Source organism: Drosophila subobscura, chromosome O, assembly GCF_008121235.1.
Source record: "Drosophila subobscura isolate 14011-0131.10 chromosome O, UCBerk_Dsub_1.0, whole genome shotgun sequence".
Taxonomy (NCBI): Eukaryota; Metazoa; Arthropoda; class Insecta; order Diptera; family Drosophilidae; genus Drosophila; species Drosophila subobscura.
The window spans coordinates 6907760-6927354 of record NC_048533.1 but is presented as its reverse complement, the minus strand read 5'-3'; the positions used below and the strand labels follow the sequence as shown (position 1 = coordinate 6927354).

The 19595-nt window shown below is 41.4% G+C and overlaps 4 non-coding genes across 4 annotated transcripts; all 4 read right to left on the bottom strand.

The window, feature by feature from the left end:
- Positions 1 to 13298: 13298 nt before the first annotated feature.
- Trnak-uuu lies at positions 13299 to 13371 on the bottom strand. Its single transcript has one exon. It is a non-coding gene; the product is annotated as a tRNA-Lys (tRNA).
- An 812-nt stretch (positions 13372 to 14183) lies between these two features.
- Positions 14184 to 14256, bottom strand: Trnak-uuu. The gene has a single exon. It is a non-coding gene; the product is annotated as a tRNA-Lys (tRNA).
- A 4376-nt stretch (positions 14257 to 18632) lies between these two features.
- Trnak-uuu lies at positions 18633 to 18705 on the bottom strand. The gene has a single exon. It is a non-coding gene; the product is annotated as a tRNA-Lys (tRNA).
- Positions 18706 to 18875: 170 nt separating this feature from the next.
- Trnak-uuu lies at positions 18876 to 18948 on the bottom strand. Its single transcript has one exon. It is a non-coding gene; the product is annotated as a tRNA-Lys (tRNA).
- Between the last annotated feature and the right edge of the window lie 647 nt (positions 18949 to 19595).

The window sequence follows — 19595 nt, the reverse complement described above, 5'->3', positions numbered from 1 at the left end:
CCCAACCCATCAGCCAGTCCAATACCCATAGTGCAACCGTTAAGAACTGACAATTAAATGGAGGGAAAACCTTCTATAGAGAGACTCCCCCCTCACACACACCTTAATGAATGAGACACTTTGACAAAGTGTTGATATTCCAAGTAATTAAAAGGAGAACTACTGGGGGGAAAGGACTCCCCACGTGGACTAATTTCTGCTACTGCTTGAGTTTTGACCAATGTCCATTCGTTATTAGCAGCTTAAGCAGCTGTTGAAGGGGGACTACAAATAGGGATGGCTAGAATGGTTTCCCTTTTTGGGGTAGAATCTGATGGAGGACGTGACACATGTCCGCTCTGCACGCTGGACACACAAGTAAATCTGTTTGGCATTCCACACAACAGAAACAGACTCGGGGCTGGCCATTGCTCGGGAAAGCGAGAGAGGAGAGAAATTCCCATCCCAAAATGGACCCTTGGCTCGCACCATTTCCTTTCGTTTTCCTGGGGGTGGATACTGGTGTTTAAAGTGTCGAGTTTAACGTCTTAAAACTAGAAAAATGATTCGATTCGACTCGGACACCAGCAGCAGTGGCAGCGGCAGCGGCAGCAGCAGGATCATTTCCTTCTCCATTCTACCTATAGATAATTTTAAAATTGGTCTCTAGTCCGTGAAGCGAAGGATGGGTTGGCCCAAAACAACGGACAGCGGAGGAGGAGGGTCCAAAGCAGCGGACAGCAAGAACAGACAAGAAATGAGTTCAAAAAGAGCGAAAGAGAGAGGGATAGAGATGGGGAAAAACATTTAAAAGGCAAACTGCGTAGAAACCTTCATCACGTTTGACTGACAGGTTTTCAAGATGTTCGCACTATCCAACCAAATGTTTCCGCTGCTCCCAAACTCCATTTCACCGACTTTTAGAATTTGATGGAGGGGAGTCCTACAAAAATGGTCATCGCAGGGGGAGATGGTAGATGCTTTTCATGGTTTTGGTATAAATTAAACTGTTTTGTATTAAAATATATTCTTTATTTGAAATTAAAAGACGCTAAGGCTAAGGCTATAGACTTTGTAACCCGTCTTATCGAACTAGTGCGCGCCCACAAGTGCCTTTATGATAAACATGCTGATAAGGAGAATAAGGAGTGGGAGTCAGCTCCGTGAAGATGAGTGAGAAGGTGAGTTAACAATATTTCTTTTGCGAACATGACAGCCGTAAAGAGCGCCATCTTTCGGTGGGTAGCAGTCTCATCGCACGCGTTCCATATCGTTTAGCATAGACACAAACCTATTCGATACACATAGCTGTGCTGCTCTTCTTCAAATAGTTGTCTCATTCTGGCAGAGGGGAAATGTAAGCAACTGAATTGAGTGGAATGGAATGGCCAAGAAATATGAACTAACGGGTAATAACGTTTCCTAAGGATCCTTCTTCTACCAGCAATCACTAGCAAAGACTCAAGAAACAATCAGACGATGTCGCCACGATAATTTACATACATGAACTCCAACGAAAATACAGGTGGATTCTCCCAACCCAAAACGTCTCGCAAGGGACATAGTTGTCCTGTGCTCCCATGTACTGGTGTCAGTACTCTCCGTGGAGCAGCTAAGGTCCATCCAGGTCGAACTGCAGACCAAATCAGGAACCTTATCTCGACCCATTGCCAAGCTCCTTGCATTGGCAACCAAGGATGAAACCAGCATCCCATCCCAACTACGTACTAGCCCGGCATCTATCAAATTCTTTCAGTCAAAAAGCACCCGTTCTGTTCCTTTTTATCGCAGATGTGATGTGAAAATATGCATAAATACGCAACCGATTCGGTACTGGCAGCAGTTCCAAAACTGGATTCCATCAACCAACAACGTGTGGTGAGGCGGATAGGACTCCACGAGACTCAATGAGTTTTCTGGGAGTTTTCCCATGAATAATTTGGAAAGCGTTTACGTTTTCCAGCTTATTTAATCAGCAATCTGAAATCATTTTCAATAAACGCTAATAAGCTTGTAATAATTGGAAATCAATTCATTAGTTCATACGAAAAATATTTATTGTTGTACAATTTAATAACTTAAATACCTTTTGATTGTATTTCGTATCTTCTTAATACCTTTAAATTTGACATTCCTTTTTCATATATTTTTAGACATTACAAACGCATGGCTCTTATCGATCCGAGACTCTATAAATTTAAAGATATCTTCAGTGCTTTTATTATACCAAACCTTATCAGATAGTTGTATTCATGCACAGACATGACTAATGATAATTTCCAATATCTTAATTAGGTTAAAAAATACTTTCCGCCCAGACAGTAAAGAAATTTCCCCAAGGACTGGCACGCCAATATCAATTGGTTTAAGTATTTTATGGCGGAGCGGTTGGAGGAAGGAGAATCTCTTGGAGAACAAAAAAGGTAGCCTGGCATAATGGGCGGCGACGGATGTGATTCAAGTGGCGTCGTATGTATAGCCGTATGCAAATTGGTAAAAGTGCATGGCCATTTGCACAAAACTGCAAACTTAGCCGATTCTCAGCGACCAAACACCACACTCTGCCCCACCACCCCACAGAAATCGACGCCCCACAAACCACTTGACCCAAATGTCTTGTTCGGGCAAAAACACACACCCCATATATAGGGTGGTCGCCCCCCACTCCTTTAAGCCAAATTGTAATAGCAATTTGTATGCAAAATTTGGAGAATGTAAATTTCATGCAACACATCGAATAAATTGAAGTCAGCAGGAATACAAATGAAGGCAAAGAATCGAAAGGAAGTACAAACAACAGCAGCAGCAGCAGCAGCAGCAGCAAATGTCCCATGTCCGGTGGGTGAAGAACTTTTGAAATGTGATACTTGATTCAATTGAAGGCAAATACTTTTGGGAGCAAGTGTAAGCCGATGGGCAATTGATGGAATTGATTTCTAAAATACTAGTTCCACGAGGAAGGTGTGAAATAAACATTGTACTGCAATATATTTATGCTATTAAAAACCTGACAACCATGAGGGGTCACTCCTTAGAATTTAATGCTGTTATCTTGTGGGACAATCTTTTCAATTTACTTTCAAGTGTCTTTAAGGTACGTCATTTTATGGTCAGACATTTTTAAACTAATCTCTGAATCATTGCCTTGCCCTTCTAAATGATAGTAAATATTCGAAACTTAATACACAATTTTCTTATCAATGAAATGATGTTAAAATATTATGTTTAATAGAGAATTTGGAAAGTATTTCACTTAACTGTCGTCAAGTGGGTTCTCCTAGAGTAAGTCATTTATTCATTTTGCTGACAGTTTGAACAAGGCAATCCTTAGCCAAGCCTTTTAAAATTCCATCTTTAAATTTCTATATTTAAATAAGAAATAGCTTAATGTAAAGAGAGAACATAATTAATGTAAAATTTCATAAATATTGGCAATGCATATGCCATTTAAGATATCTTAATTTTTTCTAGCAACAATTAAGTTAATTTAACAAATTATTCACTTGACAAATCACTTCAACACTTTTCACTTGAACATCGATCTCTCTTCGTTGTACATTGAACCACACAAACCTCTCTAGAACCGAATTTGTCCTTAAAGCTAATGTAAAACAAATTCGGATCTACAGGGTAGACGTGGAGCAAACTGGAGAACACACAAAAATCTGCCTGCCGAGGGGCGCAGCTGGTGCCATGGCAAAGCCGCGGAAAGGTGAGCAATCAGGACTGGAAAAAAGTGAAAATATTAATACATATTTTAGGTACTATGTGCGGAGGGGTATAATTTCGTTGGGGAGTTACGGTTGAAGGTAAAAATTACATGCGCCTAGGCCAAATTATATTTATCGTGCCACACGTGATGCGACGGCAACCGCCGTTTCCTTTCATTGTTGCCAACGCCATCGACATCGCCATCGCCATCGCCTGGCGAAATTATGAAATGACCCATAAAGGTGATTACAAAGCTCACAGTTGCCGGCCAATTAAGCCGAGGCATGTTCGTGGGCCGTGTCCGTGTCCGTGTCCATGTCCGTGCCCAGAGTCACGAAAGGCACACAGCCATGGAGAGCCTGGAGACGTGTGTCTTCACTCTCGCCGCCAAAGCCAAACTGAGACCAGGTCCCCAACGAATGGTGACCAGGTGGAGGTGGCCCAAGATTAGGCGACAACACACCCAAAAAGAATGAATACAGAAAGTAATTCCAGTCGTTATCGGAAGACGCAGCGATAAGATAAGACCCGCCGCAGTCACACTGATAGCTCTGTGTCGAGTAATATCTCTGCCGTGGTTCCGATGCCTTCTTCGTGGTGTGCTTAGAGCTCGCTCCATGTATCTAATTGATTGCTCGCGGATTATGGCACTTTCTTGTGATAAAAAGCACTGAAAATCGGATAGACAAGCAAAACACACAGTTAATGATAGATGTGATGCACTCCGTGGTGTGAAATTGGGTCTGGTCTTTTGTTTGCACTGAAATCAATCAGGTTGCTGATTCCTTGGGCTCGTCAGACGCCTTTCGTAAGCTCTTCGACCCCCGCCAGACACCAGTCACCAGTTACCAGTCGGCCAGTAATTTGTTGTGTAAAGTCTTCCTCCAGTTAGGCGCCAGTTCCGTAAGCCTTCTTCGGGGCTGGCCCTGCTCCACTTTGCCGCGTGCCCAGCCAGCACGTTGATGATGATGATGATTCAGCATAAGCCCCATGGTAAGGACTGCTGAGTAATGGTATCAGGGGGTTCTTCTGCCAGATGACTCTGTCTCTCTCGCCCTATCCCTCTGCCAATGTGTGTCCTGTAATGAAATTTCAATTAATTAATGACTCTTTAGCATTATTCATTAGCACTAAACGGAGCCTAAGCTGCCACGGAGTCAAAAACCTTTTCGTGCTAGGGCTCTGGATCCTAGATCCTGGGGTAGGCGGTTGACGGTTACCCCTGGAAATCCCCCGGATTAAGCCCCGTAATGGCAACAAATCTTGCGTAAACAAAGGAAAGAGGACAAACCATTTGACTTTGCACACCCTCTAGCCAGCCATCAGCGCTCTCTCTCGCTCTCTCTCTCTCTCTCTCTCTCTCTCTTTTTGGTGCCTCTTTGTCTGCGCGCCCGCCTGCCTGGTGGTTGTCCTTTTTTGCAGCCTCAATATGGCTGCTCTGCTGGATAACCATAAGCCCGGAGCAAGAGAGAGAGAGAGAGCCGCCGAGCCAGAACTCTCTCCAAATTTGTGTACACACACAATCCACAAAAGAGCGGAGAGGGATGCATGGCAGAGGGTAGAAATGGATAGAAAGAGAAGGAAAGTCAGGGTGAAGGACCAGGCGAAGGGAAGGGCAGGGAAGACGGCAGCTGGAAGTCTCTCTCCCTCTCTCTCTCTCTCTCTCTCTCTCTATTTGTGGTGGGTTTTCGGTACGATCGTACTGCTGCTCTAAATAGCCCTAATTTCTTGGCCTTGACAAAATTAACGCCGTTTCGCCAAAACTCAGAAATTTGCGAAAAACATCAGCCTTACATCACCGCATCGGACGCCCTGCCCCACACCCCATAGCCCATCCTGCTCCAGCCTTAGATTGATTCCCTGCTAATTGATTTCACGTGGCTCGAAGTTAACACATTTCCCCTGTCACCCCCTCCCGTACCTTCTGTACGTACATTTTATTGACACAAACGCAAATTGCCAGGAAATAAACATGCTCAAAGTCTTTCTACCCACTCCGATCATGCTAATTCAGTGTAAATATTGGGGTTTATCAAATACATTAAGTACCATGGGGGGGATTGATGGATTTTTCGTTCATTTGTAGCTGCAATGATGTACAGTCATGCTTGGACAGAGGCTGATGATGTCTGGGAGGGGTTTTATTATAAGACAAATTCAGGAGAGAAATCTTTCATGTAATTGCAGGTGGAAACAAAGATTGTTCAAGTATCTTTTAACCTTCGAGAACGCTGAGTGAATAACTAGCGAAAAGATCTTATCTTCTTGTTTTTGGATGGGAATTTTCATTGAAAGTAAGACTAAACCCAACTATTTTTATTCTGTTCCTTGAAATATCTTTAACAAACTTCCCCCACAAAAATATTCTCTTGGAATTAACTTTTCGTTTCTTTTGAAGTTGCCAAACAGTTTTAAGGCTCTTTTCTATTTCTGTATTTTAAACCCAAATTGATTAATTAATTTGCTCATTTCATTGATACAAACATCGTTAGTATTATCAATAATCGATAAACATGATGTATGAGCGAGTAAACTACTTATTTTGGGCGGCAGCCCTTTGAAATTGTTTTGTTCAGGTAGCAACAATCAAGGTGCCCCAAAACCAAAAATCACTCAATCAGTTTGTTTTTATTTAGTGATAAAATATTCCAGCTCGCTCCAGATGGACATGAAATGATATGCATCGACATAAAAGAGTGAGAGACCCCAAGGAGACGATCCCCTTCTGGCATGGAACGGAAGTTCCGCGAAAGTACACAAAAGGCGAGTCAAGAATGCGTATCACCCTCCACTCTCCTGTACCCTGGGCAGACCCAGAACCCTCCGCTGCCCACTAGCATTCCCCTGGACAGTGAGACACCCATAAACCATTGAGCCAGCGGAACAGCAGAACAGCAGCAGCAACACTACACAAAGGGGCAATGACTGGGTACATTTTTCGCAATGTTGCTTTTAACACTCGAAGACAACTTCGCACATAAATCACAGAGCCACTGCTGAATGGCTGGGTGGGGTGGAGTGGAGTGGGGGGAGATCATGTACCTGGGTGCCACGAGTGCATGGTCAGGGTGCACATTTCCATCGGGCATCGCCCCACTGTACCGGCGAACTTGGGGGGCTCTGCCATCTACCATCTACGATATTGTTGTTTGCAGCAGCAACGCAACGGACACTGAGAGCTTGAGAGGCCAAGGTTGTTTCAGTTTGCTGAATAATATTATTATTCTGCTCTCCTCCGTTTCCATCGTTCGCGCTATTCGCGGCGAAAATTGAGAGGTGGTGAGACACAGGTAGAAACGGGAGAGGAGACAGAGCGAAGAGACGGGAGGAGTGAAAATAAAGAGAAAAAGAAATTCCAAAAACGCGGTTGTATTTTTATATATTTTTGAACCTGCCCAAGTTTGCGGCATTTTGTATCTTTGTATCTGTGTCTTTATTTGTGTTCGCGCATGGGTACAGGGCATTGGGGTATGGTTATCCCCCTCCGCATCCCTGGATCACATACCGGTCGCTGTCTGGGAGCTGGCCGCGCTTCTCCGGAGGTTCGTTCTCTTGATGTTGTCGATGCCTGTTTGTTGTTTACGAAAATACGCGCCTTCCTTTATGGGTTCCTCTTGTTGTTTTTGTTTCTTTCTCTCTTTTCTACAGTTTTTGTATTTTATTTCGTTTTAGTGTCTTAATTTATCTTTACGTCGGGCTTAATGAAAATGCGCGGGCAACTCTTGTCTGTGCGTTGCTGCCCCGCGGACAGTCTCCGAGGGTTCGGGCTCTCTGTGGACATAGAGTGCACATTTCTCCGAGGGTTCTCTGTTGATTGCAAGCTCTCTTTCAAGACAGCTGCATTTGCCCAGTTGATTGTTTGAGAATTTGCATGAAATTCCAATAAATATGTCATACTGCCGCTACTCGAAATGGGTGGAAAGAAGTTCCCACCTCAATTCGATTCCCCTCAGGGTGGTTCTTGATAATGTTGGGGTTTTGGGGTGTTTTTTTCGATACGGGAAAAATGCAGCATATGCATATGTGTGCGGCATGTTTTAATGCTTGGGGGAAATTAAATTCTTCGGGGATTTTATGGCTATCAAGTCGTGCTAACGAATTTTGTGGGAATTTGTTTAGCCACTGTTTTTGTTCTTTTTCGTTGAAATTCACACAACTTATGCAACACAACGTCAGTTGGTGACCCATTGACACAGAACTGGCGTCACCGAAGCTGCCTTTTCTTCGACATTTTGCTGATTTGAATCTACAAATGCTACACACTGCCAGCCGCCTATACATGTTGTTAAGAGTATGCACAATTCCCATTCCAATCTCTTAAGAATTCATTTCTAATCTCTTTTTATTCTACTAGTCCCTGGTAAAATGTTTTAACATTGAATAATTATCCAAGAGACAACATCATAGCCCTATCAAACAGATTTCTATGCCATAAAGAAACGTCAGTAAACAGGTCTCGGTCTTCATCTTCGAGTCGTCACCCATACGGAATTAGTCATAAAATACAAAAAGATACTCGAACTGGAACTTGGGGGGAGGCTTCCATATAAAATAATCATAATAATCAAGACAGCGCACAAATGCATAAAAAAGCAATAAACGTTGGTGGTTTTTTCTATTGATAATTCAAGTGTGACCCAGCGAGTTTTTTATTTTTCAATGATATTCTCATTTTGGCTATTAGTCAGTTGCCGGTTTTGCCGTTCAACAATTTGCATACGCTCGTATAAAAAAGAAGGAAAATGGGTTTATTTTCCAAACATTAGGGGAGCTGCTCGCACTGAACCGTTTTGACCTTAGCCAAAAATGTGGCGAGCTCTGGCGGGGGGTTGTGGCCATATCGCCATATTGCTGCCTGCGCATCCCCGAACCTCGAAGTTTACGCACCTTACGCGCATCCACACTCAATATATGCACAGATGTACCACGGGTGTAGCTATGTACATACATATGTACAATTTATGTATGTACATTCCCTCAGTATGTACGCATTAAGTGCAGCCGCTGCATCCGCTGCAGCAGCCACGGGTTGGGTCAACGTCATCATCAGCATCTTCAGCGCCACATCTCTACATCTCAGCATCGCGCCATCTCTATATCTACTGCAGATGCTGCCAATCCCAGTCCTCAGACCCACTCCCAGTCCCCTTCCAGCTTAACACTTTGCCACTTGCCGTATCTGTATCTTCATCATCATCATGATGATGGGGTCCCAGTGCCTCTTGCCTGTAGATGGAAACACTTTTTGCCTGTGGGTTGGATGGAAAGCGCCTTTTTCCTGTGGCTTTTGGGTGCTCCTATTTTGGGGTTTATGGAGCAGCTGTCGCCGCTTCTTGTCCTCCCGCCCCACTAATATTTCGGTATACTACTTAACCCATGCACTAAATGGCGGGACAAGTGTTTCCCGGCCCACCGAAAGTACTGCTGGGGGGTGGCTCTGCCTGTGGCAGCCAACCTGGGGAGGGGAGTGGGCTCAAGTAGTTATTGTTGCTGCTGTTCATGCCACTGATAGCGCGACAACGAGGTTGAAATTCGGGCTTCTTCCTTTTTGTGTGTGTGTGTGTGTGTGTGTCGTACTCTGGCTTTTCCTGTGTTGAAGGGAGGGGAGGTGTGGCGAGAGGGTGGGAAGTTTGCGTTCGGTTTTCTGCGCAAATGAAAAGTGGATGAAAGGAGAGCTTCGACTGCTGCGGCTCCTGCTGCTATGCCTTTGCACATTTCCGGGCGCGCGACACTCACACTAATACAAAACGCGAACACACACAGAGACACAGGGGAGACACACAGATACACACAGATACATACAGAGGCGACGACGAGTCAAAACGAGGACAGGCGCAGGCTTTGGAAATGGCAATTGACTCAAGCACCCCCTTACGCTCCTGTGCCACTCGGTCTACCCCCCTCCACGCCTGCCTCTCTATCCTTTCCACACCTCACTCCGCCCGACCCTGCTCCCTCGCTCCTGTCTCTGGCACATGCGTACGAGTGTGTCCTTTGGCTCTGACTCTAGCTTTGAATCGTTTTTCTCGTCGAGTTTCCATTTAAAATAGTTTAATTTTCGAACATACCTGATTGAAACCAATATTTAACATTAAATCCTTGCCATTGTCTGGGCTTTGAATGCTTTAAATCGTTTTCTATTATCACTAGGAGGCTTTCCTAAGGGGGGTTTATAATTTTTGTAGCACTTTTTGCACCGTTTAGCGTTTTTTTTGGTCGCTTTATTTTTGCAGCCATTTTAATGAATGGCCCTGAATGAGGGCCTGATCCCAGGGCCGTCGCAGAATCCTGCAGGATAATGGTTGCTGCTCTGCCGCAGCGACGACGTCAGCTGCGTAGTAGCGACGGACGGGTGGAATATAGCAAAACCAGCAGCACCAACACCGGCAAACCGGCCGTGTCCCGTTGAATGTTCCGCTGCGCTCGGCGTCAAATTTCAAAGTGAAGTCGACTCAGAGAGCAGCAGAAACGTCGACCCACCAGGCACCAGCACAGCACCACAGAGCCACAGCACAGCCACAGCCACAGACAGCTCTGGCGTACGGCAAGGCATGCTTTTGCTGCCAAAGTTGATAACAGCCATAATGCTCGTTCTCTCTCTCTCTCTCTCTCACTACCGCTGAGTGTGTGAGTGTGTGAGAGAACTAGAATGAGCTGCAAAAGAGAGCAGCAGCGCGCGGCTTCCACTCGGAGAAATAATACGTCAGCAACTAAAGCTAAATGGTGGATTTTATGTGATCTTAGATTGGAGAGGAAGATTGAGAATTAAAGATTACTCAATAATATTTAAAAGAAGATAATTTTAAAACTTAAAAGAAGAAACTTCAACAAATTTTAGAATATTTGATCGAACCGGAAAATGCCTTAAGTTCGTTTTGAAGTGTGGGTTACGTATTTTAAGTTTAAATTCATCTGCAAATATTTTTGAAAACTGCACACTCGTGTCGAGTGTAAATATAAGAGACGGAATTTATTCTTTCAACCTCCAGACTCCCAACGACAAATGAACTCAACATATTTTCAGTTATTTTATTATAAAATACTGTCTGATTCTGTTGTATTAATATAACATTCGATGATTTAAAACAATTTTGGATGAGATATTAACAGAAGTATGCAATTTTCCCATGGTTAATGACAACTATGAATAACTATGGAAAGTTACATATGAATATTATAATAAATAGTACCATAATATCTCCAAGTGTATCAACTACTGCTCCTTTATTTTCCAGGACGTGACATCGCTTCACACACGCAATTGTGGCAGAGGAAATATATCCAGCTCATTTGTAGACATTTTGTGGATTCTATTTCCACTGTTTCTGAATTGCCCAACACACACTTTCGTGTGTAGATGTGTGCCCTGGCTAGGACCCTCAGCTCTCTTGGCAATTTACGAGGAGCAGCTCTCTCTCTCTCTGTCTCTCTCCAGACCTTCATTTTTTACCCCGTAGCCTTGTCCACTCTCCACGAGCTGAGAGTCAATGAAACTTCTTTGTTGTTCCTCTCACGCAGCGACGGCACTGCTCCGTCGTGTTTTGAGAATGAAATCAAAGTGGGATATTTAAAGCCTCATTAATCAGGACCTCCGCTTCGCCCAAGGAAAGTCCTTTGTCCACGAGGGGGACCTCAAGTCCTCGTTGAGAGCCGCTGAGTGCCCCTTTCATTGGTGGAGATTGAAGGACTAGCTGCAGAGGGTGGAGTCTGGCTGTAGATGCGCTCGTTAAATTCAAATTTGTTGCATTGATAATTACAGAGATAACACCCATCGAAAGAGGCAGGGGGACAACATTAACTTAGTAATTATGAAAGCCGATCAAAGCTAACATTTCAATTAGCTGTTTTTTCAATAAGGGTGAATGGAGCTTCTTTTGTTTAAGGGAATGGGAAATATAGGAGATTTACTTTCAATTTAATGGATTTAACTGTAATAGAATAGATAAATCCTTAAATGAGGTAAAGTTTTCAGTAAATTGAATATTTATGCACTTACATAATTCAATCAGATGAAGCCTTAAATTGATTTTGCTTGGCTACGTATTAACTTCCTTTGCACAAGTACAACATAAGGCAGAGTAATTTAAGGCTATTTGTTCTATATAGTTCTATATGTTCCTTACTAGTACTCTAAGGTCTTAAAAACAGATGCTTATCTATATTTCCTTTGAGTTATTTTGTTCTTTTCTAAGTTTAAACGTCTCTAGCTTGAAGTATTATTCAAAAATGTATAACATTATTCTTCAAATAAACCTAATCCAGTTTCTCCATTCATTTAAAGCTGTTTATTTCTACAGAAACACTACCACACATTATTTTCAATACATTTTCCACACCACCATCACACAGATGCAAAGACATCCGAAATATTTGTCATACGCCATTTTTCTTTATTTCCCGGAGCTGTCATAAAGAACCCGAAAAGATTGAGAAAATGAGCAAACGCAAGCTGTTCTTTGGTTCTAACGAGGGAAATCTGTAGCTCGGGTCCATTGTTTCTTTGGCATTTGCCATTTTTTAATTTATGACCCATATTTCCTTCGTTTTTCGGTTGCCCTTTTTTATGCAACGCCTCTACCTAAGTTCGAGACTCGGGCCAACAGGTAACGGGCCGGTCGTAGCCTTGATAAATGTGCCAAAAACGAAAAATTTCTCTGTAGCATTTCATACTCGGACTCTTTTCATATCTCATCTAATTTGATCCAACGTCATGGAACAGTTTTGAAAGATCTCTTGACTTTTTGTTTATCAGCTAAATATTTGAGTTTATTTTGTAGATTAACACGGGACCCGCAGGCCGGACCGGGCCTAATGTACACCCAACGTTTTTCCTGCTTCCCCGGAATGGGTTCCGTCCCGCGTCTCTGGTTTTATTGTTGCATCGTGAGTGCCATACTCTGCTGCCGTGGCAATTTGATGATTTGTCGTAATGAATGCTAATTAAACGCATTCGTTTTCTAGTTCACTTGGCAGTTGGCAGTCAGCAGCCAGCAGCCAGCATCCGAATAAGCTGCTAAATCGACCAGATATACAACGCTTTGGTGTTTGGTATGTACTCTCCTCCTCCTTTGTCTGGGCTGGGGCTTCGTTTTTAGCGGGGTAGGAAAGTGTGTCAAAAATTCTTAGGCGTATCCATACAGCCAGCAACGAGGGCTCTGCTCTCCTATATGCCGTCGGAGGTTAACAAACATCCGTAGAGTCTGAGGCACTCGCACACTTGTCGACACAGAGCCAGCGAGAATTCTAGATACAGAAACAAATGCCGTCGGAGCGGGGCTGTGGCAAAGACATGAAAAGAGGCACAGAGACCCGGCATAGATACTGATACAGATAGCTGTGTATGTACAGCACACAATTTGGGTATATCCACGATGTCGGCAGTAAATGGAAACGCAAATAAAAGGTGCTAATTTCATGAGGGTTCAATTAGACGTTGGCCCCGGCTGCTGTACGATTTCTTTTCTCCGCGATGGTTAGCGGACTGCGACTAGTTGAAACTGAAACATACTAAATGTATCCAAAAACAGATATGATCCAGTTTCATTTTGCAATCTATTGTCAGGCGGAAATGTGAAACAATTTGCAGAAGCAGCAACAAAAAAGTAGGTCGCCCGAGCAGGGACTTGAACCCTGGACCCTTGGATTAAAAGTCCAATGCTCTACCGACTGAGCTACCCGGGCATGTTATGGACGCCAGCCACAAGGCCAACAGGCTATAAGGCCGAAAGCGTTCGAAGCTTCTGAGTGCTTTGGAATTTTGAAAGTTCTACCTGAACTGAAATGTTAAAAAATAATTAAATAAACAATTGGCAAACTACTTTTGACTCCTTAGGAGGGACATAAAAATTTGTGGTTGGGTTGCAAAAGATTGTGGTCCAACCATGTTGGTGGGCTGGCAACGGCAGTTCACTCCGGTACGCTATCCCACTACTGCCTACCACGGGAACTCTTGGCTGCTGGTTTTCACCCCTGGCCCGGTTCATCCCTCCTTAGCCAACCTGAATGCCGCGGACTCCTCCATGGCACCCATATTGATGGCAAGCTTAGTGCGGACGTTCCGTCAACATGAGCTGGTCCGCTACACAGTGATTCCCAGCCTCAGGCCATTCCACAACCCGACCTCACAGAAGCGTGATTACAGAAGATGCCAACCCTCCAGTCGAAAGTCTGTGGTGTAACATTCCAACTTATGCAACGTTTTATTGATTTTGATTTTATGAAAACTACCTTATCTACCAACGAACTGCTCTATCGGCGGCGTGGCCAAGTTTTTCGTACTGCTTCGTTGTCACGCAAGCAGTTTACATTTCAACCAATTTATCGACACCCGCGTTGCCAACCACACCAAAAATATTGGAGACGAACTTTGATGCTTCTGATACTTGAAAGCAGTTTTTTCTTTGAGTGTGACATGCATATGTATAAAAAGCTATTTCACAAAAATTGAGAAAAAGACAAAATCTCGAATTAATTGAATGTAAAAAAAGTCAGTTCGCCCGAGCAGGGACTTGAACCCTGGACCCTTGGATTAAAAGTCCAATGCTCTACCGACTGAGCTACCCGGGCATATAAATTAACTGTACAAAAGGCCCCTGAAAATAGTATCCTTTAAATTAATAGACCCATTCTTTTTCCCTGGAAGGAAGTAATTCATTAAGAGGGCCCTTCTTGCAGGACTTATTAAAATTGCATAACAATACGTATGTATGTATGTATGTACAGTTGTGTTCAATGAAATAGTAGTGCCGCACCTCACCACTTTCAAAACTATTTTTAAGACATTTTCAATCATCCAAATTAAACAAGTGATACCTTTTTAGAAAGCCTGGAATGTACACATTACGAACCAGAAGGAATTTTGGATTAATTGCATTCCATCTTCTTGTTTTACATGAATTTAGAAAAATACCCATGAAAACTGCTGTTCAATAAAATAGTAGTGCTGGGTGCAAGTATTAAAAAAAAATTAAAAAACAAATTAAATCAATTCAAAAGAGTTACCATCAGTAAGCTTAGTTTATATATTGAATATTTTGATGAAAGAAATGTTTGAATATAGAGGTACTTTTGTTTTTGGAGCGTAGAAGTAATCATTGAACGGTCCAATATGGGAGACTTTAGAATTAGACTAAAAACTAAAATCAGGAGGTATAATGGAATTTAAAACTAATTTGAATGTGCTTTTACTGCTATATTTAATAGTTTAAACTAAAAAAAATACCCTGAAAATTGATTTTTTATGCGAAAAAATTGTCTTTTAGTAGATGGTCGAAGATGGTCGAAGGCAAGGTCAAGGTCTTCAATATCCTCAAAAATTATGAAAACAATTTTATATCACACTGTAAGTGTTATGACAGCTCGTTGACGAATGACTTCATATTATTTAATTGCAAGAAGTCCCAGAAAGCTACGCGTTTGTCTCTGAGAGTATAGGGGTATACAGCTAAAGTTTGCAAGAACGCATGTAGCTGAGCTGTGTCGCAGTGACAAAAAAATACTTTTGACTGATGAGTGTAAAGTTGTATAATATGGTAAGAAATAACAAAAAGAATAGGTTTGGCGTTCACAGACATCAGATTAGTGGTCAAATTCTTGAAAAAAACGGTATTGGGCATGTTGGGCTGATCCTTATGAGCTCCAGTCCACATGAAGTGGTACTTCCTAGCCTCCTAGTTGGAGCCTTTTATAAAATTGTGTGGGCCAGCATGCTTTTTCATACATTACATTCTTATTCCAGTTGAAAAAAACCTTTGAAAAGGAGCTTTCAACAAGATAATGATCCGAAATACTCAAGAAAGCTCGCCAACTGGGTGGTGAAATTGGGTTTCATCTGAAAAGATCGGCGTTTTTCGATGTTCAAATCAGTCCCTGGATCTGAATGTTATAAATATTATGGGGAAATGCCAAATGCATTATAATAAATGCAATTCCGGCATCCAGAGTAAGGTTAGAGCCAGTGGTTGAAAAAGGATTGGCTAAAATCCTATTGGAGCTTGGGCAGGACCTTATTAATTCCTTCCAGGCGGGAGTAAGGAAGTAACTAAATCAAAATTATTAAAAAACTAAATATTAAACCTCAAGAAACATGTAGCATATGAAAGATAGGTATTAACTTAAGTTTCGGTTTTTTTTTCGATTTTCAAAAAATTCACTACTATTTCATTGAACAGCAGTTTTCATGGGTATTTTTGTAAAGTCATTTAAATCAAGAAGATGGAATGCAATTAATCCAAAATTCGTAATGGTTCGTAATGTGTACATTCCAGGCTTTCTAAAAAGGTATCACTTGTTTAATTTGGATGATTGAAAATGTCTTAAAAATAGTTTTGAAAATGGTGAGGTGCGGCACTACTATTTCATTGAACACAGCTGTATGTACATATGCACACCTGTGGTTATGGATAAGTATTGCAGCACGTTTAAAATTTCAACACCAATTTTGAGACAGTGTAGACAGAATAGACAAGAAAGCAAACAATACATAAAACATAAAATATCCCTTTGCAAAAGCATTTCATTTTCATGTTTTTTAAGACTTAACAAATATCCCGGAAAACTGCAGTTCATACAAATAAGAGAACGAGCGTCTTCGAACTGTCACCTCACTTTTAATCATTTTTGAGGATATTGCAGACCTTGGTTATGCCTTGAACTACCTTCGACTAATCGAGATCCTAGTCCACTTCTTATAGTCCATTGGGTTAGATAGAAAATAAGAGTGCATTCAACTTAGTTTTCAATCCCAGTATGCATACATACATATGTATGTACCTCCTGACTTTAGTTCTGTGTCTAACTCTTAGGTCTCCTCTTCTGGACCAAATAATGATTTCTCCTACGCTCCAAAAACAAAAGTACTGATTTGTCCGAAAAGTTCTGTAATCAAAATGTGTAGGGATTTCTTTTTTTCTTAAGCTTACATTCCAGTCTTCTCTAAAAGGTATCACTGTTTACTTTATTTCATTGAACACTGTACATTATCTACACACATACATACATACATAAATATGTACATAAATGAATGTATGCATATATTTTCGTGGTAAAATAAAACGATTAGAAACATAAAACGAAGCCTGCAACGATGTCTGCAGAAAACAACACCAAAGAAAACAAGTTTTTATATTAATTATTACATTTATTTTGAATTCGTCTAAAACTTGCGCATCCCTTCCTCGAAATCCTCAAAACAGGCAGCTTTTGTGAGCTCGTTGGACTAAAATACCTTTTCGCCGAGCCGTTTCTTTCGGTGTGGAAACAAGAAATAGCCACTAGAGACTGTATCCAGAGAATGGGGAGACTGGGGAAGCCTTTCGTAGCTAATTCATGGATTTTTGCATATGTATGTCTGCGCTCTTGCTTTGTCCTGGTGGAAGTTCAGAGTTCCCATGGTAAATATTTATCAATCTTGTCCTTTAAATCAAAAGCCCTTTTATCCGAAAAAAAAATCAATTAGCATACGAAATTTATTTTTCCAATTGGTTCTTCAAATGCAAAAGTGATGCTTAAAATCAAGCAGCACAAGCGGTGTAGAAATATGTATTTTACATTTTTTAGCACTTAATGTTAATTTGTAAAATACGTTTGCTTGAATATATTTTAGGGTATTTGTGGATTTTGGGTATAATTAGTACATTAAAATTGAAAACATACATACATACATATGTACACTGACAAGCAAATGTGTAACATGACTTCAAGCTTCTCACTTCAACGGTCAGTATCTTCTCTTCTATTTAATGCAGCCTCAAGATCTAGGTCTTGTTTTGTTGGTGACTTATTTAGCTATGTGTACCAAAAAACTGAAACAGAAGGTCAGATGAACTAAAAATGTAGATCCCACTATGGATAATACAATATGACCTAATATGATAGAGGGAATTATAATCCGAGTTTAGTTTTAGGGTCCTAAACGGCTCATGTAAGACATAATTCGATCTACAAGTGGAAGGTACAAAGGAATACAATTTGTGGTGAGGCTAATGAGAATCGTAAAGTTTATGCGGCTCCACAAGTCAGGGCTACTGAAATAACATAATTAACTTGACGGAGTTACATATATAATACATACCATAAACATACCACCCAGTCTGACAACATGGGGTTTCTTCTAAGCGGGACACAAACTTAGAAATTATATCAATATTTACAGATATTAAATTATAATTTTATGTCTATTTTTGGGCCGGCTGGCTTGTTGTCTTTGCCAATCTTACAGGAGCTACATTATAAACAGTGGCCACCATTATAAAACATCAACCGTATTGCTAAATCCATCTGATGTTTCTTACAGAGACAGAGTTTAACGACACGTCTCGAAAAATTTGAGTCCACTTTATTTCTTGACCAAAACAAAATAAATGAAAAATTTGTGGTAGCAAAAGATTGTGGTCCAACCATGTTGGTGGGCTGGCAACGGCAGTTCACTCCGGTACGCTATCCCACTACTGCCTACCACGGGAACTCTTGGCTGCTGGTTTTCACCCCTGGCCCGGTTCATCCCTCCTTAGCCAACCTGAATGCCGCGGACTCCTCCATGGCACCCATATTGATGGCAAGCTTAGTGCGGACGTTCCGTCAACATGAGCTGGTCCGCTACACAGTGATTCCCAGCCTCAGGCCATTCCACAACCCGACCTCACAGAAGCGTGATTACAGAAGATGCCAACCTTCCAGTCGAAAGCCTGGGTTTTTAAATTCAAAAGTAAGCTACAAATTCAAAAGGTTTTCACACTAAACTGCTATACCGACGTAATCGACTGCTCAACCGACTTAAATGAATTTGACATGCACTGCTTGGACATGTAAATATCAAAGATGTAAAAAGCGTCTACAAAAAATAAAATTTTTGAATGAAAATCAGTTGAAAATGTAAAAAAAAAATTTAAAATGAAATAATAAGAAGACACAGTTATTAAAAAAAAAAAATTAAAAATATTGTTCGCCCGAGCAGGGACTTGAACCCTGGACCCTTGGATTAAAAGTCCAATGCTCTACCGACTGAGCTACCCGGGCATTCAATCAACGTGTGGCAAACTACCAACAAAACCAACGTTCTAATATCATTCTGGTGACGTGGCACGGAAAATATTTTTAGCTTCAACAAGTTTATTACCCAGAACAAAAAAAAGAAAGAAAATACGATGACAAAATGCAAGCTATGATACGATGCAGTAAAAATAAATCGCCCGAGCAGGGACTTGAACCCTGGACCCTTGGATTAAAAGTCCAATGCTCTACCGACTGAGCTACCCGGGCACTTGGGCCACCCCCGCCACGGACTTTTTGTGAGAAGGATGTCCACCCCACCCCCAGCATCCAATCCAAAGCCTTGGTCAGGAATAAGATGTAGGATGCGGTACATTTTAAAATAGTTTTTATTTTTTTATGCCATATTCATACATGTTTACATATTGGTTTTTTGTTTTGTCATTATATTTGTATGGTTTTTGTGTGGTTTCATAGTTGAAATTTCCATTTGATTTTCGTTTTCATTTTCGATTCCATTTTTAGAAACAATGCCTATGCAATTGAACCCAGATTAAGTTAATACATATACATACGAATTTCATTAAAAATTAGTTGCGTAATTTAATTTTTACATGGAATGCAGTTAAACTTTTTGCGCCCACTGTGCCCACTGGGCCGACAGTGCGTAAGCGCCGCTCCCTTAACCCAAAAAACTACAAACAGTGTAAGTATTGTATTGCATATCGTTTCGGTTCAGACAAATTGCAAAAAAACAACCAACCAATCGACAGAGTGTGTTTCAAATTAATGATTGAACAAATGTACAACGAAACTAAACAAAAAATAATAATGATTAATTAATTTGTGCTAAGTATTTTTTGTTTGATTTTGATGCATTTTCCATTTCCATATTTTGTTCGTTTTGCTTTCCGATT